Source organism: Camellia sinensis, chromosome 6 (assembly GCF_055761805.1).
Source record: "Camellia sinensis isolate YWXY chromosome 6, ASM5576180v1, whole genome shotgun sequence".
In the NCBI taxonomy this organism is placed as follows: Eukaryota; Viridiplantae; Streptophyta; class Magnoliopsida; order Ericales; family Theaceae; genus Camellia; species Camellia sinensis.
The window spans coordinates 797,501-810,000 of record NC_138966.1 but is presented as its reverse complement, the minus strand read 5'-3'; positions in this window follow the sequence as shown (position 1 = coordinate 810,000).

Sequence of the window (12,500 nt, the reverse complement as noted above, 5' to 3'; positions counted from 1 at the left end):
CATGCCTTGCTACGGCGTTGCCCAACATGCCATGCCACGGCCTCGGCCCGCATGCCTTGCCACCGCGTTGCCCAGCATGCCATGCCACCGCGTTGACCGGCGTGCCATGCCTTAGCCTTGGCCAACATGTCGAGCCACGGCCTGGGCCAAACTTGCCATGACACGGCCTCGGCCCGCATGCCAAGCCACGGCCTCGGCCCGCATGACATGCCACGGCCTCGGCCCGCATGCCTTGCCACGACGTCGCCCAACTTGCCATGCCACGGCCTCGGCCCGCATGCCATGCCACGGCCTCGGCTCGCATGACATGCCACGGCCTCGGCCCGCATGCCTTGCTACGGCGTCGCCCAACATGCCATGCCACGGCCTCGGCCCGCATGCCATGCCACGGCCTCGGCCCGCATGACATGCCACGGCCTCGGACCGCATGCCTTGCTACGGCGTCGCCCAACATGCCATGCCACGGCCCCGGCCCGCATGCCTTGCCACCGCGTTGCCCGGCATGCCATGCCACCGCGTTGCCCGGCGTGCCATGCCTTAGCCTTGGCCAACATGTCGTGCCACGGCCTCGGCCCGCATGCCATGCCATGCCACGGCCCGCATGTCTTGCCACGGCGTTGCAAACATGCCATGCCACGGCCTCGGCCCGCATGCCTTGCTACGGCGTCGCCCAACATGCCATGCCACGGCCTCGGTCAGCATGCCATGCCATGGCACCGCCTTGTCCAGCACGCCGTGCCGCAGCGTTGGCCAGCATGCCTTGGCCGGCATGCCATGCCAATGCCTTGGGCCAACATGGCGTGCCACGGGCTGGGCCATGCCGGTCCGTTGCCCGGCATGCCACGGCCGTGGCGGCATGGCAAGCCACGGCCTCGGCCAGCATGCCATGCCCCGGCCTCGCCCAGCATGCCATGGCACGGTCTTGGTCAGCATGCCATGCCATGGCACCGCCTTGTGCAACGTTGGCCAGCATGCCTTGGCCGGCATGCCATGCCAATGCCTTGGGCCAACATGGCGTGCCACGGGCTGGGCGAGCATGGCATGCCACGGGCTGGGCGAGCATGCAACGCCACGGCCTTGGCTAGCAGCAAGGCATGCCACGGCCTCGGCGAGCATGCCATGCCATGCCAAGGCCAAGGCCAAGGCCAAAGCCAAGGCCAAGGCAGTGGGCAAGGCCAAGTCCCTGTGCAAGGCATGGCCAAGGCCAAGGCCATGGCATGCCACCGCCTCGACCGATCTTTTTGAACATGATTCTTTTATAATCTTACCCAAACCGTGCAACACAATTAAAAATGCACTACAATCAATTTTAAATGTCATTCCCTATTTTTTTGCAATTTTTCTGGAGCTTTTCGAATTTTTAAAGCCCTTATTTGGCATAAAAAAATCAAAATAAAATAAAAAAAATGAAAAAAATAATTTAATAATTTCTATAATTACTAGTGAATCATCCTTTAATTATGGGAATTTTTCCATAATTTTTTGACCATTTTTATTAATTTTTATTATTTTTTAAGTATTAATATCGAAATAAATTAAAATAAAATATTTTCGGTAAAAAAATATTTTTTTTAATTTTTTTTATGGTGTATTAAATTATTTCCTACAACTTTCATGTTGAAAGTTTTGGCAAAAAACCATTACTTTTTAAAAAAACCCCATTATGACTCCTCGAACATGCTTGATGTTTCCTCCTGCCAGACTGAAAAGGGCTTAACAGGCTATTATAAGGGGGGGGCACCTCCCTTGCCCAGGGCAAGGCAGTGGCAGGTACGCCCCATGTTGGGCGCGGCCTGGGCTGCGGCCTTGGGTTACATGCACTGCGGCTCGACCGCGGCCTGGGCTGCGGCCTGGGGCGGCTCGGCCGCGGCCTTGGGCGGCCTTGCGCGGCCTTGGGCGGCCTGGGCGCGGCCTTGCGCGGCCTGGGCGCGGCCTTGGGCAGCATGGCGTGGCATCCGCGCGGGCGTGGGCGGCCTGGCATGCGCGTGGCATGGGCAGCACGGCATGGCATGCGCACGGCCTGGGCGGCCTGGCATGCAGCCGGCCTGGCATGCCCGCGGCGTGGGCAGCACGGCATGGCATGCGCACGGCCTGGGCGGCCTGGCATGCAGCCGGCCTGGCATGCCCGCGGCGTGGGCAGCACGGCATGGCATGCGCACGGCCTGGGCGGCCTGGCATGCAGCTGGCCTGGGCAGCACGGCATGGCATGCGCACGGCCTGGGCGGCCTGGCATGCAGCCGGCCAGGGCAGCCTGGCCTGGCATGCCCGCGGCGTGGGCAGCGTGGCCTGTGCGAATACCGCGCGCGTGGTCTTTTGACCACGGTGCGCGTGTTGCGCGCATGGTCGCGCACGCCTTTGCACGCCTTCGCACGCAACGCACGTCTAGTGATAAGAACCGCAGCCAAGGCAGCCCAGCCCCAAGGCCATGGCCAGCAGCATGGCATGCCACGGCCAAGGCAGGCCAGCCAAAGCCAGCAGCATGCCATGCCAAGGCCAAGGCCAGCAGCATGCCATGCCACGGCCAAGGCAGCCCAGCCAAAGCCAGCAGCTTGCCATGCCAAGGCCAAGGCCAGCAGCATGCCATGCCACGGCCAAGGCAGCCCAGCCAAAGCCAGCAGCATGCCATGCCAAGGCCAAGGCCAGCAGCATGCCATGCCACGGCCAAGGCAGCCCAGCCAAGGCCAGCAGCATGCCATGCCACGGCCAAGGCAGCCCAGCCAAAGCCAGCAGCTTGCCATGCCAAGGCCAAGGCCAGCAGCATGCCATGCCACGGCCAAGGCAGCCAAGCCAAAGCCAGCAGCATGCCATGCCAAGGCCAAGGCCAGCAGCATGCCATGCCACGGCCAAGGCAGCCCAGCCAAAGCCAGCAGCATGCCATGCCAAGGCCAAGGCCAGCAGCATGCCATGCCACGGCCAAGGCAGCCCAGCCAAAGCCAGCAGCATGCCATGCCAAGGCCTAGGCCAGCAGCATGCCATGCCACGGCCAAGGCAGGCCTGCCAAAGCCAGCAGCATCCCATGCCAAGGCCAAGGCCAGCAGCATGCCATGCCACGGCCAAGGCAGCCCAGCCAAAGCCAGCAGCATGCCATGCCAAGGCCAAGGCCAGCAGCATGCCATGCCACGGCCAAGGCAGCCCAGCCAAAGCCAGCAGCATGCCATGCCAAGGCCTAGGCCAGCAGCATGCCATGCCACGGCCAAGGCAGCCCAGCCAAGGCCAGCAGCATGCCATGCCACGGCCAAGGCAGCCCAGCCAAAGCCAGCAGCTTGCCATGCCAAGGCCAAGGCCAGCAGCATGCCATGCCACGGCCAAGGCAGCCAAGCCAAAGCCAGCAGCATGCCATGCCAAGGCCAAGGCCAGCAGCATGCCATGCCACGGCCAAGGCAGCCCAGCCAAAGCCAGCAGCATGCCATGCCAAGGCCAAGGCCAGCAGCATGCCATGCCACGGCCAAGGCAGCCCAGCCAAAGCCAGCAGCATGCCATGCCAAGGCCTAGGCCAGCAGCATGCCATGCCACGGCCAAGGCAGGCCTGCCAAAGCCAGCAGCATCCCATGCCAAGGCCAAGGCCAGCAGCATGCCATGCCACGGCCAAGGCAGCCCAGCCAAAGCCAGCAGCATGCCATGCCAAGGCCAAGGCCAGCAGCATGCCATGCCACGGCCAAGGCAGCCCAGCCAAAGCCAGCAGCATGCCATGCCAAGGCCTAGGCCAGCAGCATTCCATGCCACGGCCAAGGCAGCCCAGCCAAAGCCAGCAGCATGCCATGCCAAGGCCAAGGCCAGCAGCATGCCATGCCACGGCCAAGGCAGCCCAGCCAAGGCCAGCAGCATGCCATGCCACGGCCAAGGCAGCCCAGCCAAAGCCAGCAGCTTGCCATGCCAAGGCCAAGGCCAGCAGCATGCCATGCCACGGCCAAGGCAGCCCAGCCAAAGCCAGCAGCATGCCATGCCACGGCCAAGGCAGCCCAGCCAAAGCCAGCAGCTTGCCATGCCAAGGCCAAGGCCAGCAGCATGCCATGCCACGGCCAAGGCAGCCAAGCCAAAGCCAGCAGCATGCCATGCCAAGGCCAAGGCCAGCAGCATGCCATGCCACGGCCAAGGCAGCCCAGCCAAAGCCAGCAGCATGCCATGCCAAGGCCAAGGCCAGCAGCATGCCATGCCACGGCCAAGGCAGCCCAGCCAAAGCCAGCAGCATGCCATGCCAAGGCCTAGGCCAGCAGCATGCCATGCCACGGCCAAGGCAGGCCTGCCAAAGCCAGCAGCATCCCATGCCAAGGCCAAGGCCAGCAGCATGCCATGCCACGGCCAAGGCAGCCCAGCCAAAGCCAGCAGCATGCCATGCCAAGGCCAAGGCCAGCAGCATGCCATGCCACGGCCAAGGCAGCCCAGCCAAAGCCAGCAGCATGCCATGCCAAGGCCTAGGCCAGCAGCATGCCATGCCACGGCCAAGGCAGCCCAGCCAAAGCCAGCAGCATGCCATGCCAAGGCCAAGGCCAGCAGCATGCCATGCCACGGCCAAGGCAGCCCAGCCAAGGCCAGCAGCATGCCATGCCACGGCCAAGGCAGCCCAGCCAAAGCCAGCAGCTTGCCATGCCAAGGCCAAGGCCAGCAGCATGCCATGCCACGGCCAAGGCAGCCCAGCCAAAGCCAGCAGCATGCCATGCCAAGGCCAAGGCCAGCAGCATGCCATGCCACGGCCAAGGCAGCCCAGCCAAAGCCAGCAGCATGCCATGCCAAGGCCAAGGCCAGCAGCATGCCATGCCACGGCCAAGGCAGCCCAGCCAAAGCCAGCAGCATGCCATGCCAAGGCCTAGGCCAGCAGCATGCCATGCCACGGCCAAGGCAGGCCTGCCAAAGCCAGCAGCATCCCATGCCAAGGCCAAGGCCAGCAGCATGCCATGCCACGGCCAAGGCAGCCCAGCCAAAGCCAGCAGCATGCCATGCCAAGGCCAAGGCCAGCAGCATGGCATGCCACGGCCAAGGCAGGCCAGCCAAAGCCAGCAGCATGCCATGCCAAGGCCTAGGCCAGCAGCATGCCATGCCACGGCCAAGGCAGCCCAGCCAAAGCCAGCAGCATGCCATGCCAAGGCCAAGGCCAGCAGCATGCCATGCCACGGCCAAGGCAGCCCAGCCAAAGCCAGCAGCATGCCATGCCAAGGCCAAGGCCAGCAGCATGCCATGCCACGGCCAAGGCAGCCCAGCCAAGGCCAGCAGCATGCCATGCCACGGCCAAGGCAGCCCAGCCAAAGCCAGCAGCTTGCCATGCCAAGGCCAAGGCCAGCAGCATGCCATGCCACGGCCAAGGCAGCCCAGCCAAAGCCAGCAGCATGCCATGCCAAGGCCAAGGCCAGCAGCATGCCATGCCACGGCCAAGGCAGCCCAGCCAAAGCCAGCAGCATGCCATGCCAAGGCCAAGGCCAGCAGCATGCCATGCCACGGCCAAGGCAGCCCAGCCAAAGCCAGCAGCATGCCATGCCAAGGCCTAGGCCAGCAGCATGCCATGCCACGGCCAAGGCTGGCCTGCCAAAGCCAGCAGCATCCCATGCCAAGGCCAAGGCCAGCAGCATGCCATGCCACGGCCAAGGCAGCCCGGCCAAAGCCAGCAGCATGCCATGCCAAGGCCAAGGCCAGCAGCATGCCATGCCACGGCCAAGGCAGCCCAGCCAAAGCCAGCAGCATGCCATGCCAAGGCCTAGGCCAGCAGCATGCCATGCCACGGCCAAGGCAGCCCAGCCAAAGCCAGCAGCATGCCATGCCAAGGCCAAGGCCAGCAGCATGCCATGCCACGGCCAAGGCAGCCCAGCCAAAGCCAGCAGCATGCCATGCCAAGGCCAAGGCCAGCAGCATGCCATGCCACGGACAAGGCAGCCCAGCCAAAGCCAGCAGCATGCCATGCCAAGGCCTAGGCCAGCAGCATGCCATGCCACGGCCAAGGCAGCCCAGCCAAAGCCAGCAGCATGCCATGCCAAGGCCTAGGCCAGCAGCATGCCATGCCACGGCCAAGGCAGGCCAGCCAAAGCCTGCAGCATGCCATGCCAAGGCCAAGGCCAGCAGCATGCCATGCCACGGCCAAGGCAGCCCAGCCAAAGCCAGCAGCATGCCATGCCAAGGCCTAGGCCAGCAGCATGCCATGCCACGGCCAAGGCAGGCCTGCCAAAGCCAGCAGCATGCCATGCCAAGGCCAGGGCCAGCAGCATGCCATGCCACGGCCAAGGCAGCCCAGCCAAAGCCAGCAGCATGCCATGCCAAGGCCAAGGCCAGCAGCATGCCATGCCACGGCCAAGGCAGCCCAGCCAAAGCCAGCAGCATGCCATGCCAAGGCCAAGGCCAGCAGCATGCCATGCCACGGCCAAGGCAGCCCAGCCAAAGCCAGCAGCATGCCATGCCAAGGCCAAGGCCAGCAGCATGCCATGCCACGGCCAAGGCAGCCCAGCCAAAGCCAGCAGCATGCCATGCCAAGGCCTAGGCCAGCAGCATGCCTTGCCACGGCCAAGGCAGGCCTGCCAAAGCCAGCAGCATCCCATGCCAAGGCCAAGGCCAGCCGCATGCCATGCCACGGCCAAGGCAGCCCAGCCAAAGCCAGCAGCATGCCATGCCAAGGCCAAGGCCAGCAGCATGCCATGCCACGGCCAAGGCAGCCCAGCCAAAGCCAGCAGCATGCCATGCCAAGGCCTAGGCCAGCAGCATGCCATGCCACGGCCAAGGCAGCCCAGCCAAAGCCAGCAGCATGCCATGCCAAGGCCAAGGCCAGCAGCATGCCATGCCACGGCCAAGGCAGCCCAGCCAAAGCCAGCAGCATGCCATGCCAAGGCCAAGGCCAGCAGCATGCCATGCCACGGCCAAGGCAGCCCAGCCAAAGCCAGCAGCATGCCATGCCAAGGCCTAGGCCAGCAGCATGCCATGCCACGGCCAAGGCAGGCCTGCCAAAGCCAGCAGCATGCCATGCCAAGGCCAAGGCCAGCAGCATGCCATGCCACGGCCAAGGCAGCCCAGCCAAAGCCAGCAGCATGCCATGCCAAGGCCAAGGCCAGCAGCATGCCATGCCACGGCCAAGGCAGCCCAGCCAAGGCCAGCAGCATGCCATGCCACGGCCAAGGCAGCCCAGCCAAAGCCAGCAGCTTGCCATGCCAAGGCCAAGGCCAGCAGCATGCCATGCCACGGCCAAGGCAGCCCAGCCAAAGCCAGCAGCATGCCATGCCAAGGCCAAGGCCAGCAGCATGCCATGCCACGGCCAAGGCAGCCCAGCCAAAGCCAGCAGCATGCCATGCCAAGGCCAAGGCCAGCAGCATGCCATGCCACGGCCAAGGCAGCCCAGCCAAAGCCAGCAGCATGCCATGCCAAGGCCTAGGCCAGCAGCATGCCATGCCACGGCCAAGGCAGGCCTGCCAAAGCCAGCAGCATGCCATGCCAAGGCCAAGGCCAGCAGCATGCCATGCCACGGCCAAGGCAGCCCAGCCAAAGCCAGCAGCATGCCATGCCAAGGCCTAGGCCAGCAGCATGCCATGCCACGGCCAAGGCAGCCCAGCCAAAGCCAGCAGCATGCCATGCCAAGGCCAAGGCCAGCAGAATGCCATGCCACGGCCAAGGCAGGCCAGCCAAAGCCAGCAGCATGCCATGCCAAGGCCAAGGCCAGCAGCATGCCATGCCACGGCCAAGGCAGCGCAGCCAAAGCCAGCAGCATGCCATGCCAAGGCCTAGGCCAGCAGCATGCCATGCCACGGCCAAGGCAGGCCAGCCAAAGCCAGCAGCATGCCATGCCAAGGCCAAGGCCAGCAGCATGCCATGGCACGGCCAAGGCAGCCCAGCCAAAGCCAGCAGCATGCCAGGCCAAGGCCTTGGCCAGCAGCATGCCATGCCACGGCCAAGGCAGGCCTGCCAAAGCCAGCAGCATGCCATGTCAAGGCCAAGGCCAGCAGCATGCCATGCCACGGCCAAGGCAGGCCAGCCAAAGCCAGCAGCATGCCATGCCATGGCCTAGGCCAGCAGCATGCCATGCCACGGCCAAGGCAGGCCAGCCAAAGCCAGCAGCATGCCATGCCAAGGCCTAGGCCAGCAGCATGCCATGCCACGGCCAAGGCAGGCCAGCCAAAGCCAGCAGCATGCCATGCCAAGGCCAAGGCCAGCAGCATGCCATGCCACGGCCAACGCAGCCCAGCCAAAGCCGGCGGCATGCCATGCCAAGGCCAAGGCCAGCAGCATGCCATGCCACGACCAAGGCTGCCAGCCAAAGCCAGCAGCATGCCATGCCAAGGCCTAGGCCAGCAGCATGCCATGCCACGGCCAAGGCAGCCCAGCCAAAGCCAGCAGCATGCCATGCCAAGGCCTAGGCCAGCAGCATGCCATGCCACGGCCAAGGCAGCCCAGCCAAAGCCAGCAGCATGCCATGCCAAGGCCAAGGCCAGCAGCATGCCATGCCACGGCCAAGGCAGCCCAGCCAAAGCCAGCAGCATGCCATGCCAAGGCCAAGGCCAGCAGCATGACATGCCACGGCCAAGGCAGCCCAGCCAAAGCCGCCAGCATGCCATGCCAAGGCCAAGGCCAAGGCCAGCAGCATGCCATGCCACGGCCAAGGCCAAGGCCAAGGCAGCCCATCCGAAGCCAGCAACATTCCATGGCAAGGCCAACGCAGCCCAGCCAAAGCCGGCGGCATGCCATGCCAAGGCCAAGGCCAGCCGCATGTCTTGCCACGGCCTTGTCCCGCAGCGTGGCGTGCCTTTGCCTTGGGCTAGAACATCGCATGCCACGCCCTTGGCAAGCAATCCTGTCCCTCGTGTAATTGCCATTTGGTTTGGCTTTGACTTACGTATATGTTGCCCTGCGAAATGCTTGTCCCTCGGGTAATAGCCGTTTGGTTGCCTTTGACTTGCGAACCCGTTGCTAGTGCTTTCCCCAGTGGAAGCTTTGTTGGGAAAAGTATGTCCCTCGGAAGTTGCCTGTTGCGTTTGTTATTTGCATTCGAGCTATCCGATGCTTGCTGGGTTTCTCTAAGAGTTTTTGCACGTTCGTCGGGCTTTTTAATTATTTATTTACTCATAAAAATTATAATAAAATAAATTAAAAATAAAAAAATAATTAAAAAAATTACTATAATTACTAGTGCCTCATCTTATAATTGTTGGAATTTTTCTAGAATTTTTTGAGTATTTTTAGTAATTTTTATTATTTTTTAAGTATTAAAATTGAAATAAATTAAAATAAAATATTCCGGTGGCCAAATATTTTTTTATAATTTTTTTTATGGTGTATTAAATTATTTCATACAACTTTCATGTTGAAAGTTTTGGCAAAAAACCATTACTTTTTAAAAAAACCCCATTATGACTCCTCGAACATGCTTGATGTTTCCTCCTGCCAGATTGAAAAGGGCTTAACAGGCTATTATAAGGGGGGGGCACCTCCCTTAAGGCTGGCCAGCATGGCCAGGCCACAGGCCACGCCTATGCCTAGGCGGGCGCTTGGCACATGCCATCGCTTGGCTTGTGGCATTGGCTTGTGGCATCGAAACTACATAGCCAAGCACGGGATGCGTCGAGTGGCGGCCCGCGGCGGTGGCGGTGGCACGTTGGCCTAGGCCAGCATGCCATGCCACAGCCTTGGCCAGCAACATGGCATGCCAAAGCCTTGGCCAGCAGCATGCCATGCCTTGGCCTTGGCAAGCATGTCATGCCACGGCCTTGGCCAGCAGCATGCCATGCCACGGCCTTGGCCAGCAGCATGCCATGCCCCGGCCTTGGCCAGCAGCATGCCATGCCACGGCCTTGGCCAGCAGCATGCCATGCCACGGCCTTGGCCAGCAGCATGCCATGCCACAGCCTTGGCCAGCAGCATGCCATGCCACAGCCTTGGCCAGCAACATGGCATGCCAAAGCCTTGGCCAGCAGCATGCCATGCCTTGGCCTTGGCAAGCATGTCATGCCACGGCCTTGGCCAGCAGCATGCCATGCCACGGCCTTGGCCAGCAGCATGCCATGCCCCGGCCTTGGCCAGCAGCATGCCATGCCACGGCCTTGGCCAGCAGCATGCCATGCCACCGCCTTGGCCAGCAGCATGCCATGCCACAGCCTTGGCCAGCAACATGGCATGCCAAAGCCTTGGCCAGCAGCATGCCATGCCTTGGCCTTGGCAAGCATGTCATGCCACGGCCTTGGCCAGCAGCATGCCATGCCACGGCCTTGGCCAGCAGCATGCCATGCCACGGCCTTGGCCAGCAGCATGCCATGCCCCGGCCTTGGCCAGCAGCATGCCATGCCACGGCCTTGGCCAGCAGCATGCCATGCCACAGCCTTGGCCAGCAGCATGCCATGCCACAGCCTTGGCCAGCACCATGGCATGCCAAAGCCTTGGCCAGCAACATGGCATGCCAAAGCCTTGGCCAGCAGCATGCCATGCCTTGGCCTTGGCAAGCATGTCATGCCACGGCCTTGGCCAGCAGCATGCCATGCCACGGCCTTGGCCAGCAGAATGCCATGCCCCGGCCTTGGCCAGCAGCATGCCATGCCACGGCCTTGGCCAGCAGCATGCCATGCCCCGGCCTTGGCCAGCATGTCATGCCACGGCCTTGGCCAGCAGCATGCCATGCCACGGCCTTGGCCAGCAACATGGCATGCCGCGGCCTTGGCCGGCAGCATGCCATGCCGCGGCCTTTGCCGGCAGCATGCCATGCCGCGGCCTTTGCCGGCAGCATGCCATGCCGCGGCCTTTGCCAGCAGCATGGCAAGCCCAAGCCTTGGTCAGCAGCAGCATGCCATGCCAATGCCTTGGCCAGCAGCATGCCTTGCCACGGCCTCGTCCAGCAGCATGGCATGCCACGCCACGGCCTCGGCCATCAGCATGCCTTGCCACGGCCTCGGCCATCAGCATGCCTTGCCACGGCCTTGTCCAGCAGCATGGCATGCCCGGCCTTGGCCAGCAGCATGTCATGCCACGGCCTTGGCAAGCATGCCAAGCCACGGCCTTGGCAAGCATGCCATGTCCCTCGGGTAATTGTACAAGTTGCCTTGCGAAATGCATGTCCCTCGGTTAAATTGCCATTTGGTTGGCTTTGGCGTGCGAACGAGTTGCCTGTGCTTTCCTTGTGGAAGCTTGTTGCGGGAAGTATGTCCCTCGAAAGTTGCCTGTTGCGTTTGTTATTTGCATTCGCGCTAACCGGTGCTTGCTCGGCCTCTCTAAATGTTTTCGCGCGTTCGTCGGGCTTCTTGGTCCTTCGGGGGGTGATTCGTTTTGGGGGGCTGGTGCACAGTGTACGTCGTGGCGCGTGAGTTGTGTTCGGTTTGTGCGAGTTGGACGGATCCCTGCCTGTGCAGCGAACTCCACTGGTGCATTCCTCCATGTCCCTCGGGTTGTCTTCGACTCGCCTTCGGGTTGCTTGCGCTTCCCTAGTGGAAGGTGCCTTGCGAAAAGCGTGTCCCTCGGGTAATTGCCATTTGGTTGGCTTTGACGTTCGAACGAGTTGCCTATGCTTTCCTAGTGGAAGCTTGTTGCGAAAAGTATGTCCCTCGAAAGTTGCCTGTTGCGTTTGTTATTCGCATTCGCGCTAACCGGTGCTTGCTCGGCCTCTCTAAATGTTTTCGCGCGTTCGTCGGGCTTTTTAGTCCTTCGGGGGGTGATTCGTTTTGGGGGGCTGGTGCACAGTGTACGTCGTGGCGCGTGAGTTGTGTTCGGTTTGTGCGAGTTGGACGGATCCCTGCCTGTGCAGCGAACTCCACTGGTGCATTCCTCCATGTCCCTCGGGTTGTCTTCGACTCGCCTTCGGGTTGCCTGCGCTTCCCTAGTGGAAGGTGCCTTGCGAAAAGCGTGTCCCTCGGGTAATTGCCATTTGGTTGGCTTTGACGTTCGAACGAGTTGCCTATGCTTTCCTAGTGGAAGCTTGTTGCGAAAAGTATGTCCCTCGAAAGTTGCCTGTTGCGCTTGTTACTTGCATTCGCGCTAACCGGTGCTTGCTCGGCCTCCCTAAATGTTTTCGCGCGTTCGTCGGGCTTCTTAGTCCTTCGGGGGGTGATTCGTTTTGGGGGGCTGGTGCACAGTGTACGTCGTGGCGCGTGAGTTGTGTTCGGTTTGTGCGAGTTGGACGGATCCCTGCCTGTGCAGCGAACTCCACTGGTGCATTCCTCCATGTCCCTCGGGTGATCGCCTTTAGGTTGTCTTCGACTCGCCTTCGGGTTGTCTGCGCTTCCCTAGTGGAAGGTGCCTTGCGAAAAGCATGTCCCTCGGGTAATTGCCATTTGGTTGGCTTTGACGTTCGAACGAGTTGCCTGTGCTTTCCTAGTGGAAGCTTGTTGCGAAAAGTATGTCCCTCGAAAGTTGCCTGTTGCGCTTGTTATTTGCGTTCGCGCTAACCGGTGCTTGCTCGGCCTCCCTAAATGTTTTCGCGCGTTCGTCGGGCTTCTTGGTCCTTCGGGGGGTGATTCGTTTTGGGGGGCTGGTGCATAGTGTACGTCGTGGCGCGTGAGTTGTGTTCGGTTTGTGCGAGTTGGACGAATCCCTGCCTGTGCAGCGAACTCCACTGG